The 6000-nt window shown below is 52.2% G+C and overlaps 1 protein-coding gene across 2 annotated transcripts in view; it reads right to left on the reverse strand.

Moving 5' to 3' along the window:
- Positions 1-5208, reverse strand: part of BACH1 (BTB domain and CNC homolog 1) — a 45401-nt gene extending 40193 nt beyond the window's left edge. Inside the window, exon 1 of one of the 2 annotated variants that reach the window (XM_043448799.1) lies at positions 5076-5208. The gene's annotated coding sequence lies outside the window, so the exon portion shown is untranslated. Of the gene's footprint in view, positions 1-4989 lie in introns of both variants that reach the window. The other variant, XM_043448800.1, reaches the window with a different exon arrangement.
- Positions 5209-6000: the final 792 nt, after the last annotated feature.

The following is a 6000-nucleotide window of genomic DNA, read 5'->3' on the forward strand; positions in this document are numbered from 1 at the left end:
TCATCGATACCTTTCTATATTAATATGGGAACGTAAAAAAGTACACCACCTAGACGTAACTGGCAGGTAAATTTACATTGCAAATGTTCACAACATAAAAGCCATAAATGAGAATCAATATTAATCAATCAGTTCTGTCTTGATGTTAATAAGCAGGAAGAGAGCGGACAGGTTACTAACCTTGCCGGACCACAGTGTCCTCAACGATAAAGGGAGGAATAAACAGATTAGATGCAGGATGGCAGGTGTTTTCATTTATTAAAAAGCCAATTCCAATTAACTGGTAACAACTGCCTCTAGAGCGTTTGATGGAGACTTTAATCGGCTGATCCCTTTAATAAAAAGCCACGTCCTGTGTTCCTTGCCCTCAGGAGCAGTCTCTGAGATGCTTCGAGAGATTTGTCAGGATGTGCACTTGAGTTGTTTCCCCAGCAGCAGCCATGCGCGGCACACCCACACACTGCTCTTCAATCTCTCCTCTGATCAATGGTTGAAAGCAGCTCAAGGAGCCTGCAAGACGGGACTGGAACCAAGTACTTCAATGAACTAAAGAACAGACAGTAACAACCAACGCACATTGTTTAACTCGAAGCCAACACTGTTCTAAACCCTTAACACATTAACGCACTTAATCGGCGACCGCCTCTATGACGCAGATTCTATTATCATCATCCCGTTTTACAGATGGGAAAAGGAGGCACGACTAAGTGAAGTAACCTGTCTGAGGCTTCACGGCAGGTAAGTAACGGAGCAAGAACTTGGCCTTCAGCAGTCTGGCTTTAGGTGACTCACTTCCAATAACTCTACTTACTGCTTCTCCGTCAACTGTACAGTGATCAGTACAGTGATCACTTCAGTTCTGTCAATGCTATGTGATCAGCCAGAAGCCCAGGTTTCACGGTGGGTGTACGGCTCCACTTTATCTGCAGTCATGAAACGATTGCTTTCTCCAAGGGGCCTGGATTACGGCAATTAGTGCTCAAATTACCCATACCTTGGGCTTGGGCAGATTACCTTATTTGGCTTTTTTTTTTTAAATTAAAATAGTTTCATAAGTCATCCATTCCACCACATAAAATACACCATTTAGTAGTGCGTGCATGTGTGTGCCAAGTCATGTCCAACTCTTTGTGACCCCACGGACTGTATAGCTCTTCTGTCCATGAGAATTCTCTAGGCAAGAATACTGCAGCGGGTTGCCATGCCCTTCTCCAGGAAATCTTCCCAACCCCAGGATCGAACCTGTCTCTCTTATGTCTCCTATGTAGAAGCCTCAGGAAATTGAGTTTAGGGTTACGACGATTCTCCCATTAACAGAGCACTGGTCAGAAAGCTGGGAGGAAGAGGTGATTCCTTAAACCTAAGTCTTGGAGAGGATCGGCATTGTGATGAGAATCTCTGACAACTGGCCGTTTTAAGGGGCTTTGCGACCATCATTCTCAACATCATTTCCCACAGTACAGCAGTGCAAAAGGCATAGGGCCTGCACGGTTTTAACTGAATGGTAAACACCATCCCCAGCATGCTTGAAAGGTTGATTTTCTGAGTAAGTCATATTCTCCTAAGGGGTGAAATGCCACTTTCCAAGTAATCTGCTGAATATGTAGTCTTTTTAATCCTTGTAAAAGGGGCCCCTTGTAAACTTGGCCCCTAAAAATGCAGACTTCGAGGAGTAACAGCACAAAGTAATTTTTCAAAGAATATGTTACATACAAATTATACTCCATTGTGCAGATTATCTTCCGGTGGTCCCTTTCACATATTACTACACTTCAGGTCCTATCCATGAAACAAACCAACCTCCTAACTTGTCTCCAAATTCAAAATACATGGTATCATAGGCAATGGGCAACTGTGCATTTTTTGTTATTTCCATTCTCAACATGAATAATGACAAAATGTACCCTCAAGCTTCTAAATCTTTAGAACACAGCATTAAAAAAAAAACACTACACATGAGATAAAAATTTATATTAAGAACATTTGAAAGAATGATAGCTTTTAAGAGGAAGTCACAAGTTAAAAAAAAAAAAAACAAAAAAAACCTAGTTGTTGAAAGAGTATTATTGGCAGTGGTTAACAAACTCTTTATGCTTCCAACAGAAGGTGGGGGGTGGGGGTGTGTGTGCAAAAAACCCATGTTATAAAACATGCATGTACTACTGTTAGTCTGTACCTTGAAGATTAATATATATTTTTTTCATTTACTTTTATTAGTTGGAGGCTAATTACTTTACAATATTATAGTGGTTTTTGCCATACACTGACATGAATCAGCCATGGATTTACATGTGTTCCCCCCCTCCCACCTCCCTCCCCATCCCATCCCTCTGGGTCATCCCAGTGCACCAGCCCCGAGCACTTGTCTCATGCATCCAACCTGGACTGGTGATCTGTTTCACACTTGATAATATACAGTCTTATTTTATAGAGGTGATGTTTAAAAAAAAATCAAGGGCTTATTGCTTTCTTCCAAATGAATCATCTGGCACCCACCTTAGAAGCCTGAATCCCTAAAAAATTTATGATCTCCAATCTCTTCTAGTTGCAAACGTAAAGCAGCATTTTCTACTACAAAATATCTTAAATAAAAGCCCATCAAAAAGAAATAAGAATCATTCATTCTTCTGACCACAGATGAGGGCCAGCTGCTCCCAGTCCACATTTCCCATCCCTAAACTTTGTAGACAATAGGGACTGTATGCCTGGGTCTTGGGCTCGTTTTTAACGCACGAAGTAATGGTCCAACATGGAAAGGCACCAGCGTCATCACTCCTAAGACAATAAGACAGCCAGCCAGATGGTTTGCCTTCCATCAGTCAGCACTTTCTAGACTTGACCCAAAGAGACCTGTTAATTCCACCCACGTTCTCCTTTCTGCCATCAGAAACTACTACTGTACGCCTGAAAAGCCACGGTCCATGCAAAACCAAGAGGCAGGCTCCTTTGGCGTTCTCCTAAAGAAATCTTTATGAAGAACAGATTAAGTGCATTTTCTGAGATGTATAAACCACACAACAGCAAAACCACAACAGGGAAACAAAAAAACCCTGAGTGCAGTAAGAGAAATGAATATTTCTGTTACAGTACTGTTGGGAGGTGACTCCTAGCTGCACATTTCTTCCTCTGGTTTAGCTCTCACTGGCACAAATTTCTCAGGCACTAGGTCACGAGGCTGCTCTGTATTTAAACACCACCTCAGCATTACTTGGCCGCTTCCTAAAAGTGCTGGCACCTCACCCACTGATTACCTGCATATCCACACACACACACAACCCCAGCTTCAGGCCTCTGAAGCAACCCTTCTGGAGCGCTCCTTGGCCTTTTATAGTGGAGGCATGTGATGAGCCTACCGGCACCAGCTGTTCCTAATTACCTCTCGGCTGGGGCGAATGACTCAGCAGCCCAACTTTCTTTTTAAGGAGTCATCTACCTTGCGAGCCAACCAACAAACTGAACAATGGTAAAGCACTTGACACTGTTATAGGTTAAACAACAACAATCACGCAGGATGCCCGGCTATCACTTAAACCAAGGCCGTCCTACTGCAAGCTGACTCATCAGGTGTCTCCCCCCCGCCCCCTTCCCAGGCTTCCCTAGTGGTTCAGAGGGTAAAGAAATTGCCTGTAAAGTGGGAAACCCAGGTTCGATCCCTGGGTGGGGAAGATTCCCCCGGAGAAGGGAATGGCAACCCACTCCAGTATTCTCGCCTGGAGAATCCCACGAACAGAGGAGCCTCGCGGGCTACACACCATGGGGTACAAGAGAGTTAGGCACGGCTGAACGACTAACATCTTTCTTTTACTCCAAAGGCTGAAGTAGCAAGCGTTTTCCAGTCCAGCCAGCCCTTGCAGCACTACCCAAGACCAGGAAGAAGCCAGCCGGCGTCTTCCCACTTTTCGGCTTGACCATGTGAAGCGCTCAAGCGCGCTCCGTCACTCGCACGCCCGGGTGTTTCCACCCCTTTACCATTCGGAACTGCCGCCGGAAAGGCAAACCCCTCCTGGCCATAAGGAGAGTCAAAACACAGGAACCCAAGGTCTAGCCGTACCGCCCTCCACACCCGATACTGACAGAATTCTTCCCAAAAGACAAGGCGTCCCTACAAAACAGCCTTTTGTTCCTCCGAGCCTGACCTCAGTAGCTTGTTCCCCACCCCCACCCCACGCAGTTCCTTCCACAATGACTACTACGCTGTAGCTCGGAATCAGCCCGAATCCAACGCTCACTTTGCACAAAAGCCTTTCTGCACGGTTCTACTCAATGACAAAAACCCGCCGCGCAAGGACGCGCGAGCGACGGCACTCGCCTGAAACACGCACAAAGCTGGCGTCTCTACGAGCAACACCCACTCTCACCCGACAGCGAGAGCCTTTAATTACAGCGTGCCGGGCAAAACTCCCAACAAAGAGGGGTTGGGGAGGGGGCCTGGGATCCCCCGGGGGTCCCCCAAACCAGTCTTGGGCTAAATCCAGCCAGCCCCGCAAGGTGGTGTTTGTGCTCCAGCCACCAACTCGGCCTTTCTGAGTCCACGATTACACGCGCCACCTACACCCCTCGGCTCCCCCCGCCCAGGCTGGGCAGACGGGAGGCCGACAGCTCGCGGGCCGCGGCGGCCGAGGGTGGGCGGGAGAACAATACGGAGCCGGGCCGGGCCGGGCCAGCCGCGCGGGCGGTGCTGAGGTGTCACAGCCGGGCGCGAGGGATCGGGGCGGGGGTGGGGTGCGCCCGGGAGGCGGCGGAGGGGCACCCCAGCCCCGCGGCGCCGGGTAAAGTACAGAGCCGGTCCGTAAACAGCGGCGGCGGCGGCGCGCGGGGCCGCTCGCCCCTTCCGGCAGACGCGGCCACTTCCAGGAACCGGAGCCCGCGGCCGCCCCGCGCGAGCCCCGCTCAGAGGCCCCCCGCGCCAGCCGCCCAGAACCAGAGAGCGGCCGCCCCGAGTCCTCCCCTCCGCCGCCTCCCCCGGACCCTCCTGAGACAGCCCCTCACCGGCCGACGGCCCAGACCGCGCGCCGCCGCCGCCGCCGCGCCGAACCCTCCCGGCGAAGGGCGCCCGGGACGCGCGAGCCACTCACCACAGCCGAGACGCGGTGCGGCCCGACTGACGGCGGCGAGCGAGCCCGACGGGCCGCGCGGGCAGCGATCAGGTGACTCACTCCCTCCCCGCGGCCGGCCGCCCCCTCCGCGCCCCACCCCTCCTTCTCTCCGACGCCGCGGCCGTCGCCGCCCCCGCCCCTCCCGACGCCAAAGCCCCGCCCACCCGCTTCGCCAGGCCCCGCCCCGTGGACCAGCCTCGCGAGGCCCCGCCCCTCCCGCTCCGGCGCGCCTAAACCCCGCCCCCCCGAAAAGCCCGCCCCACACGCCGGCCGGGAATCCCGGCTCTGCGGATGCCTGCAACTGGCTCCCTGCGGCCGAAGTCCACCCAAAGGGAATGCAGGGTGGGACTGCACGCGGGTACCGGGCAGGGCAGGCTAGTGCAGGCGATGGTGTCTTTGCAACCTCCGCGGGAGGCGCCCCTTTGCAGGCACAGCCCGCTGTCTGAACGAAAAACAAACCACCTGAAGACCATCATCTCCTCCTTTCCTGCTTCAAGAGGAAAGGAAAAGCCTGATGGCCTGCTCGCTCGGAGTGTTGCCTGGACACCCGAAGTCGAGTGCCAGCGGACACCAGGAGGGGAAGACGAGCGCCGGCCCACGTCCCTCTCCCCAGACCAGACCCCATCAGAGGTAGCTTCTGGCAGCACGCTCCTCTGCCTTCTCCTGGGTGTGGCGGGGCGCCCAGTTTCGCAGGTGTTTGAGCTTGCTGATAGGGATGCATCAAGTAAACCCAGGATTTTGTAGAAAGTATCTGGCAGCCTTGGTGTCTGACTGTGAAAACAGCAGCTTCGGCTAGCAGGTTGTCCCCTTTACACCGTGGCTGCCAGGAAACTTGGAATCGGGTTCAGCGCCCCAGCGGTGTCAGCCAGCTCATCTCGGCCCCGGGTCAGGCATTCATCTCTTC

The sequence above is a fragment of the Cervus canadensis genome, chromosome 27 (genome assembly GCF_019320065.1).
Source record: "Cervus canadensis isolate Bull #8, Minnesota chromosome 27, ASM1932006v1, whole genome shotgun sequence".
Classification (NCBI taxonomy): Eukaryota; Metazoa; Chordata; class Mammalia; order Artiodactyla; family Cervidae; genus Cervus; species Cervus canadensis.